The following is an 11,524-nucleotide window of genomic DNA, read 5'->3' on the forward strand; positions in this document are numbered from 1 at the left end:
ACTGCGGGCTGCTTATTAATGCATGCGGATCCTCTCCTTGCCGAATCTAGGTCGGCTTAAAACACATTCAGGTATAATGTTTCGCTTTGTAGGTAACTAAAGAAGTTAAATCTCATTGACAAGTCGATGTTTTATTTTTTGTTATAACTGGAACGAAACCTTCTTTAAACTCTTTGAGAGTAACTTAACTTAACTTTTTTTATTTGTTAGTATATTTGTAGATACTCACACCACATCTTTCGTTATCGTTTTCATAGCAAAGGTCAGCAGGTGAATAGTAGTTAGGTATAAAGAGCCTTCACAGCTCTTTATTAAGATCAAGAGAGCCCATCCCTCTATTTTGCACATGGTTACTAGTTAGCCATACCACCTCCTGAACTTCAAAAAGTTCTAACCAAAACATCTTGTAAGCAGTTTAGTCAGGAACATGTACTGATTGAACATGAACTCAAAGAATAGAAAAACAAAGCCATTCAACTACTTGACCAAACCGTTCAATCACCTTATTCAGCACTCTCCTACCAGGAACGGCATAATATTAAAGTCCATACTTTAAATCATATCCCAGATGCATTGAAGAAAACTTACAAATTACTTGAACCACACATCATAAGAAATTTTCCACTAGTATTCCTGCGAAGTTTGCCGCAGCTGAATCTCTGGGGACTAACAGGTACTGCGCTGATTAAGTGAACCGTGCTCTGAGGCTATTCGGCCAGATTAATATTAAAACTTTTAGATATAAAATGCGCCCGATGAAACTATCGGCGATGGCGCAAGTTTCCCGACCAAGTCTTTGATTAAAACATCATGCTAGGTAACGTATTACTTAACTAATAATTTGAAGAACTCTTTGGATATATCTAGGCTAGAGAAATCTGTTTTTTAAATATTTAAGCCACATTTTTCGTCTATAAACCAACTTTAAAAGAGGAGGATATTAATTCGACGTGTATTTTTTTATGTTTTTCCTTATCTAAAAGTACCTTAGTTAATTGATGTTTTATCTATTTTTTATATGGTTACAATGTGGCCATAAGCGATGATCGTACCCATAACTAAGTTCGTGCTAAGCCTGTCATCCTAGAAGTCACGAATTAGATCTCTGAGACCAAATATATTTTTGACATAGTGTTAATTTTATTGGCGAACCCTCAGCTTGAAGACATATCTTAGTTTGGGGCAAGGCCTGTAAGGTAAATAAAAATAAAAATCCCAATAATAAACACATAGATAATAGGTACTTTTCATCACGTGACGTGGGTAAGCCGAATGTTCGCTAACAAATCTAATTTGCGCGGCCATCGTCACGTGCCGCTTTTGATGGGGCATTTTTGAAGCATCATTGCGCTTAGCTCACTTGTTAATGTTTGAATTTTACCGGTTTTTTGACTAGAAAATGTTTAAGCTATTTTTGTAAGCAGATTAACGAGTAGTAATCTATACACATTATGAAACAAAGTCCCCTTTTCTGTCTGTTTGTATGTTATTGATTTTCTTAAAATCTACTAAACGGATTTTTATGAAATTTGGTATGGCTACTCTACACTTTCTATCCCGTGAAAATATATAGCGGGACTTTTATCTCGGAAAACTGTTTCACGCGGGCTAAGCCGCGAGCAAAAGCTAGTTTGATGATAAATTATTTACAGAATATTATCACTATCAAAAATGTATAGTTATAAATATATCATCATCATCACCATCATCAGCCTATATCTTTGTCCACTGCTGGACATAGGCCAATATGCGCCATTTTACCCTGTCTTCGGCCTGTCGTATCCAGTTCTTGCCAGCGACCTTTCGCAGATCTTCACTCCACCTAGCTGGAGGGCGTTCGAGACTACATTTGCCGAGTCGTGGTTTCCACTCCAGAACTCGCTGACTACACCTATTGTACAAATATATAGGAAGTACCTACTGCGTTCGTCACCCTGTAAGATGCTCTCTTCATATTAATTAATTAGTGCCTAGCTCGAATGTCATTACATGCTTGCTATAATGTCCTTCAAATTAGAACAAGATTGTGGTGACATATTATTAGACAGTAGATTTATCTAAATCCTTCCGAAAATTGATACGAGAGGCCGGCATTCTGTTAGGCAGTTTATTATGCCATGTAAATCCATTGAGAAAAACTCTTGCATACGAGAGATGTTTAAAACATTGTCTGCCATGTAACTCGGCACAAAGTCATCTTAGAAATATTATAAATCTGCATTAAATCGTCTATCCCATCACATAAACCTGCCTGAAACTAAATGGGTTAATATTTTTTTTACTCCACAATAGCATTCGAATTAAACGCAAATCAATTTTAGAATAAAAATCCACTACTATTTGTCGCCAGGCGGCGCGAACTATTTTGAATATAGTATTGCATTCGAGGTAAGTGCGAGTGCCGGCTCGGGACTAATTGACCGTTGGACGGACGCCGGACGCGGTGTGCATTATTCACTCGTCGAGTCTTCGCCAATCGATAAACTGCGCCCCAACTACGAGACGACATATTTCGGCAGACAAAAAATTGTATATTTATTAATGAATTACAAGAAAACTTTTTTTGTTACAATGAAATACCAGCCTTCAATTAGTCCTCGGCCTGGGGGCGGTAGCGGACTAAATGACGAAAAATAAAGTAAAGGCAACATAATTTGCAATCGAGGACTATTTTTTGCTCACGGTAAATGGACACCTGGATCCGAGACATGCCGCGCAGCATAAATTGAGTGACTTTACACTTAAAGAAAGTTTAAATCGGATACTGCTGCCTTCGCGTAGAAAAAGGCAATGCAGTAATAGTTATTCAGGCTAACTCTCGCATACCAGTATTGACTCAGGAAAACAGAAAATTAATAGCAACTTAAGAGCATCTTTAAGTAAATATTTACATTTTCCGATAGACATTGTCTTTATAAGAACCTGCCACTTTGACATAAAATAGATAACCTTCAAAGGGTTTCAAACGTTTAATTGTTTTTTTCTTTTAACATAATATAGTAATCTATTGTTGCATCTATTGCAAAATTATCAATCATTCAAATAACCAAAGTAGAAAGTAGATTGTCGTCTAAACTATCACCGTGGACCTATCGTAGGGGCATCACACGCGAGTGTAATGGACCTAACTAAAAACAAAAGCGCATCAGTCGCGCACTCTCCGGATCCGGTAATATTATACTGCGCGCCAAATCAACGCCATTTTGATAACAATGCCCTTGTTTTCATTGTAGTTGGCTTTCATTAGCAATGAGTATGTTTAACAGTGAATAAAGCATTTGATACTTGTGACAGTGATGTTTAATTATAGAATGGATATATTGTTTCATGTTATAAGCTCTATTCGATCAAATAAAATTCAATTTTTACGTCCAACGTGATGCTACTGTTATGCATATTTTACGTCTGTACGGGTAAGGTATACCTATGTAACACAAGAAGCGATAGTGAGGGATCTATTTGCTAAGTACAATATTTCTCATAGTTTAACCTAATGTATTGTTGTAAAGTTTGAATTTAATCATTATTATTTATTTTCTAGCTGTATACGATCTGATATGTTGTTTCTTCCTTTCCTTTGAGGCGAACTATCCGATGCGAAGTAATTCCTGCATGAAGTTTTTCTTGAAGTGAATATCACCTATCTAAGTATGGAATTAGAATTAATATTATTATATTTAGTTCAACTTTGCAACGTTACAGGCACTTCCGTCAGTAGACTATGAAGTATAAAGTATTATGAAACATGGTTAACGTCTCGAAGATTAAATTCTACAGCTTTTTCATATTCTTGAGGACTTATAAGGTCTTCTTTGATAAATCTCTTTGGACAACACAAACTTGTTATTTAATACTGACCGGAAAAACTAGTATTCTTTTTTTAAACTAATTTGCTTTTAAATGACTAAAGAGATTTTCATCATTGGTATTTTTTTTATCTCTTTGGACAACACAAACTTGTAATATAACAGTGACCGGAAAAATATGAATTCTTTTTTTAAACTAATTTGCTTTTAAATGACTAAAGAGATTTTCATCATTGGTATTTTTTTATCTCTTTGGACAACACAAACTTGTAACATAACACTGACCGGAAAAATTTGAATTCTTTTTTTAAACTAATTTGCTTTTAAATGACTAAAGAGATTTTCATCATTGGTATTTTTTTTAATTCCAGTCTGTGACACAAATTCCTTTTTTAAATATCGGCTAATAGAAACAAAAGTGTCATGTTTACAGAAAATATCATGTTTAATGAGAACGTTATTACTAGAATGAAGTAGTAATGGCGGGAGATAATTGCGCGTGTAACAGATGCGGTGTTGGCTTTATGAGTGATGTGCAGTAACCGCGGTGTCACGTGGACTCACGCTCATAAAGCTGGCTGCGATGATAAGCCCGCGTTCATACCACGTTGTGTGGTAAATTAAAAAAATATGGTTCTATGGAACAGCTTTAATAACAAGTTTCGTAGAGTAAGTCCGATGAAATAGGGCGAACCTATTATTCAATAAATAAGTTTTGCTGTTTATGACAAATGTTAAAGGGCGAAGTGAAGTTAAGCGCAGATTTGAATCATAATGAAATTAGGTCTGGTCCGATTTGATCTTAGTTACATGACTTTAAAATAATTCCCAACGAAGTGGAAAGGGCAAATCATATCATCTACCAAGGAAATAAGGGCTTATTTTATTATAATTATAATGAATGAGCTGATTTGTTACAATGCGCCTGTGTAGTCACTTCTCTCGACATAAATTAATAAATACCTGTCTACCTCTTTGCTCCACTCAAAATCATCCAGCGAAGTTAAAATTTCCCTTTATGGTCAGTAATATTATTTGCGATGTACTCACACTCCAAACCATCTTCGCAGCTTAAAATTGGCCCTTATTCTCAATAATGTTTGAGATGTGTGGCGATGTAAACGTGGACTAATGCTGTAAAGTCATGAGAAATGCTCTTGTCTAGTGTTTGTTGTACGAACACTCTGTTTTATTATTTTCTTTCAGTTGTGGAAAGCGCCACGATTGCTCATAAACAGTAGCTCCAGAGATTTGACGTAAAGCTTTGCACTGATGCGCTTGTCATTCTGAGACATTGGATGTTAAACGTCTGGATACAATGCCCTTTAAATTAGATTACAATAGTGTATAGTTTAAACAGACTTTCTTTCTTTTTCTGAAAACTCAGAACAACATCGCCGTGGTATTTAGTCAGACAAACTTTACAAGAGTTATCACTGTATTTTTTCATGGGAAAATGCTTGGCGAATAGAGCGTATTGTTACTTTAACTAACTTTCACGGAAAGAAAACGCGTAGTTAAATAATATACGGTCTACCATTCTACGCCAATTTCTAGAATATTACGTAACACGGCCGTGTTATGAGCTTACACTGTTATAGAAAATAAGGCCCCTAGTTTATCAAAATATATCCCAATATCTTAAATCGCTTATAATCTATATCAAAAATATATTTACATGTATTTATGACAGACCCTTCGACGGACCTCATCCAAATGTCGCCTTACCTGCCCTTCCAACCGCCATTACTCTCTGACCTCCGTATCAGCCTATATTAATTGAAAACCCGGATGAACCCACCCGTACCAACAGGTCAGGTAACACTGGCGCTGTAATTCATATCGGTTGTTGCTGATGTCGGGTTCTGATCGTAAGGGATTTTTGGTTTCGTACGCTTTTAATATGTTTATGAATCGTGCATATCACGTGTCGGCACGTTTTGTGACTTGTGTGGTTTTGTTAACGTTTACGAGTGCGTTTAGGTTTAGTATATTTATAATAGTAACACTATAATTTACGAACCTTTAATTTAAGATGATAACAAGCAAAATTTTATTAATATGTCTCGCGATAATGTCGTCTCCGTTTGAATCATGAACTATAAGTAAATACTGATGGTCCATAAATAAATAGCGTCACGCCTTTTCCTTGTAACAGGTAGGTAGAGGTGTTATTGCATCCAAAATATGACAGATGCTAGATATTATATAATAGTATATATATTTATTTATTTAATTAATAAGACACACCAACAATGTATACATTTTACACTGACAAACACATGTAATACAATATGATGTAATGAATATGTCTATTATAGATATGTACAGCATTCGCTATTACAAATTACATACACAAAGTTAGAATTTATCCGTGTTAATTATTATAGAGAAGAAAAAGTACGAAAACACTTGAAATCTATATATATAAAAGAAAGTGGTGTTGTTAGTTATACTATTTATAACTCAAGAACGGATGAACCGCTTTGGCTGAAAATTGGTGGTGAAGTAGCTTAGAACCAGGAGACGGACATAGGATACTTTTTATCCCGTTCCCACGGGAACGGGACGTAACACAAGACGTGGTATAAGAAAGCAAAATTTGGTATGGAGATGGTATAAGACCCTGGGAAAGTTATAGGCTACTATCTCGGGAAAATATATAGTGGGAATTTTATCCCGGAAAACTCCTTCACGCGGGCGAAACTGCGAGGAAATGCTAGTTAAATATAAAAATTTAATTGCATAACATGAGTTGTGAATTGATATTAGCTCTGATATAAGCTCTTATGGTATTAGCTCTCACAATATTAGCTCTCATGTAATAAGCAAGCTTATTGCAATTTCCATATCCACTCAAACTCCAGACTTCCAGAAATCCATCACTATACCCGACTTTAAATCCAAGGCAGCCGACAAAAAACTAAAATCATAAACATAGCCGTCCCAAAGCGTTCCAAACATCGGATAATAGAGTCGCCGGATGATTTGTCGGATCGATCCCTATTTTAGGAAATTGGATTTGTAGATCGCTACAGATAAGTCGAGGGTCGACGACGGAATAAACGGTAAAAGTTTACAGGGAGCCTGTTATCACTGATTTGCGTATCGATTTTGTATTTCTTTCAGGGATGTTTACTTGATTTAACGTCTTGGCATAGCATCTATGTATTATAAAACAAAGTCCCATCTCTTGTTATATGTTATTGATTTTCTTAAAATCTACTGAACGGCTGTTTATGAAATTATGAGATAGTTTCAGACCCTGGGAGGGTTATATGCTTCTTCTATCCCGGGAAAATGTATAGCTAGACTTTTATCACAGTAAACTCATTCACGAATAAAAGCTCTAGGCAAGCGCTTATAGGCCTTAAACCCTCTTGGTAGTAGAGGAGACCTGAAGTAGTGGGACAGTATATTATTTATCGTTCCATTAGATTTTTAAGCATCATCATTATTGAATCAATTTCATGAAACGTTTTGTATTTAGAAGTCGTGTTTACCTAACTCACAGAGTTCGCGCATAGAACCTTTTGTATAAGTCATATTTGTCTTAAAAGGGAAGTCTGTCTCAAGCCTAGGTAGGCGTGAGTACTAAGTAATAAACTTTCTTATTGATAATACTTATCACAGATGACTTGTTTTTTTAGGTGATAATTAAAATTTTTATAATACCTAGGAATCAAATCCAGACTTTAGTTCTTAATTACGTTGCCACTATTTCATTAAAATTACACTAAACGAAGATGTAAGATTCGTTTTTTTACGTATAGAAACATATTATTAAGAAGGTTACATTGTTGGCGTACACAAAATTTAAGTATTCGAAAGATGACATAAATGTCCTGGTTTTAAGTTCCAATTCTACTGGAATTTTATGATACTCATTTACTTAAGACAAAGTAATCTTACCTTCGCTACTTTTTAAAACCCATTTACTTAATACCGACTTTACCTTTACTATCAAACAATGTTCCACTAATCCACATTTCGTTAATTAATTAGGAATAGAGTAAAATACTGATTGCATTAATCTTATAAATGCGAAAGTTTATGAGGATGGATGTATGTATGTTTGTTCCTTTTCCACGAAAAAACTCCTAAACGGATTTGGATAAAACTTTACAGTAATATTGGTTATACATCTGAATAACTCAAAGGCTATAATTTATAATGATTTTGTGTAATTTGGTCATAATATAACGATAGTAGAAAGAGGAACAAACATACATCCTTACAAAATTTCGCATTTATAATATTATTAGGACATCACAAGTCGTATTTATTAGAAGATGGTTTGGATAGTAAAACCAGTGATAGTGAGAGACAGCCGCGGGCGCCGGCGCGCATTCGTTATAGTCTATAGCCGATAATTGCGGTTATTAGGTTGTTTAGATAAGCCGCCACTCCGGGACGCTCGTGCCAAGATACTGCTTTATAGCTAGAGTTAGTTTTAGTATCGAGATTATTGGGAATGCGAACAAGTTGTAAATAAAAACATAATAGCCAGTAAGACGTCAATATTTTCTGACGTTGCGTACGTTGAAAACTACACTTGTGTGATACTGACAGATACTAGTAAGTAATGGCTTAGTTGTGTTGAGGTTTAGTGGTTGTAAGCCGCAGGTAATAATATAATTCAAAATAGATGAGTCATTTTACGTGCCCTTAACGATAGAAGCGGCGATAGCCTAGTTGGCTGTGGAACGGACTGCCGAGATGAATGTCCACAAGTTCAAATCTCAAGGGCACACACCTCTGACTTTTCTAAAAAAATATGTGTGTATTCTTTGTGAATTATCGCTTGCTTTAAGAGTGAAGGAAAACATCGTGAGGAAACCTGCATACCTGAGAAATTCTCTAATAGGAATTTTCGAGGGTGTGTGAAGTCTACCAACCCGCACTAGGCCAGCGTGGTGGACTAAGGCCAAATCCCTCTCAGTAGTAGAGGAAGCCCGTGCGACAGTATATAATACAGGGCTGATATTATTATTATATATATAACGATAAAGATAGGAGAAAAATATTTAGGGTTAAGAAAATATTGATGTCGGTATGTCAGTGGCGAAGGATCCTTATAACCTGATTCCTGCCGGCTTCCTTTTATGTAGAATCTAATTATTATTAAAACGATTTGCAGACCGCATTCATGTCTATTAGTACTTATATTATACTTTCCAATTGGGCGATGTGGTCGCACTGCCCTGTTTGTCAATAAATAAAAATACAAAAATAGTAATTTTCTTATTACCAATTTTTCTTTTAGCTCTGTAATGTAGGGTCAGCATAAAACGATTTCAAGCACGTCGCAGAAACAAAATTAGCCTTGGTTATTAAGACGGTCACTTACCTGACGTAGGATGCCTTTGCAGAATCCAAACCTACATAAAGTGGTGCCTAATCTGCAAATCGAAACCAGGACAGGATTTTTATTCTTTCATTCCATTCTCTAGGAGGAGGTACGCTGTACGCCTTATGCCTTTTTATAACAGCATACTCTGCATGCAGTACACGTCATATATCCAAAATCTCACATCCCATTCCGAGCGCAATAATTCCCCAATTTATCCGGCTGCTTACCTTTATATTGGGGCAAAGCAAGAAAAACTATTAAAATAATAGCCCGCCGATTTCCGTTCAGGGCACGTCCCGGGGTAATTTTGTAGGGTCGGCCCCTGTAACTGCATTACAATGGTTGGCAGCAGGTGTCTTGTCTACCTTGTAGTCCAAGTTGGGATTGATTTGTTCTTGCATTGTCTGTAGATGTTTAAATATTAGTTCGTTGCTATGTATCCTGGTGTTGTTAATGTAACTTTAGTGTTATTTTGTACTAGGCGTTCGTCGCGGCATTTCTCGCGTGCAAGAACTTTTGCGCAATATAGCGTGTTTTGGGATAAAAAGTAATTTATAATTAACCATGGATATGGTTTATCTAAGTGTAAAATTTTATCTTAATTCGTTTAATGGGTGAATTTTAATACAAGGAATTGCCGTTTATATTTCTATAGATACAGTTTCCACGTTGCTTAAATTAAGTATTAGGGATTGATTTTTTACCATTACTAGGTCGGAAAGATTTATCATTCTGGCTTTAAGATAAAAAAGGGACGTATTTTTGTTTGTCTGTTGCAGTACATCTGCAAAACAAACTTTTACCATAGGACCAAGTTTACGAATCTATACTAATATATAAAGCTGAAGAGTTTGGTTGTTTGAACACGCTAATCTTACGAACTATTAAACCGGTTTTATTAGAAGCTATAATACTTTTAAGTACTATAGGCTACTTTTATCCCAGGAAAATATATATCCCGAATAAAGTTTTACAAGCGGGCAGAGCCAAGGGCAAAAACTAAAAAATTTATAAATGTGATTGTTCGCTGCATTTAATTTATTTACCACGCGGTCTCAGAAAAAAAGGAGAACGTCAGTAAACTCCTTGGGGTTATAAAGTTGACTTTTGTTTTGTTTTAATTATACCCGCGCCGCGCGAAGGGGCGGACAGAGTTAAAAAGATAATTAGCTTTAATTTTAACTGCATGCTCGATGTTTGCCGAGTTTAAGTTATGTCCAGGGGTGTAAGTTGTTGCGTAAATTTTAAGGGTGCGCGAAGTGGGTTAGATAAATGCAAAGTTTTTTGAAAATGTCGCTAATCTTATAAAATTCAATTTATAAACCTTAAATATAGGTTAATATAGCATAATGAACATCATATAGGAAGGCGTGAAAAACCTACATACAAAATTCCGTGGACATTCGGGGTACGTCAATCAAAACAGCCGCCCTGATTCTGACCAGGGACGAAGCGGTTTTCGCAATTGACATAATATTTGCGCTACACCATAATTCATGCTAAAAACAGGTGCAGAATTTAAAAATATAATGATGTTCGCTGTTAGTAACTAGAAAAGATTTTAAACTCAATAAAAAATATAAAACAATTAATATAAAATATTGAGTTGAGATTAATAAAGATTGCGTGAAAAAAATGTACAATTAAACTTTTTGGTACACGAATCTCCGCAAATTTTTACAAATATGATGAAAAATATATACCACTAGTATATTTTAATATAGAATGCAAGACTTCTATGAATAAAGTTAAATCCAAGCGCAAATATTTGTTTGTATTCGTATGATATGGTGCATTTGAATTTTACAACCTTTTTATATTCAAAGTTTGTACCAGTGCAATCCCCCTTTTTACGTTTACAAAAAATCCAATTAAAATGCAAAATGACATTGTAATAAAATGTTCCTTGTCTTTTTTAGGTAGAATTTCATTTGTTTTCCTAAATATCTCTTGAAGTCGGAATGCATTGTTTTATGTCAAAACATAAATCTAAAATATTTTGTCCTTTATAGCTCATGATTACGAAGGTTTTTTAATGCACATCAAACGCATTTTCAACTTTAAAAAAGGCAATAATTATTACTATTGGTCGTCCAATGTTTGAAATACGACCGTCGCGTCGATTGTAATAATATTTGTAACACATATTATACATAATTTTTATTTTTCTGCACTCTTCTGTGATTTTAATTTTGCCAAAACCACACTCTTCCGCGTAGACAATGGGCTAAAAAATGGGTACATTGGTTTTGATTCACGTAATATTTATTTACTTTATGTGTATTGTGCGAGCTGGCTGCTAGGATCGTATAGAAAATGCGTGTTAAAAAAATGAGCGTCTTCGACTCATTGATCCTCTTTATTT

The sequence above is a fragment of the Manduca sexta genome, chromosome 24 (genome assembly GCF_014839805.1).
Source record: "Manduca sexta isolate Smith_Timp_Sample1 chromosome 24, JHU_Msex_v1.0, whole genome shotgun sequence".
Classification (NCBI taxonomy): Eukaryota; Metazoa; Arthropoda; class Insecta; order Lepidoptera; family Sphingidae; genus Manduca; species Manduca sexta.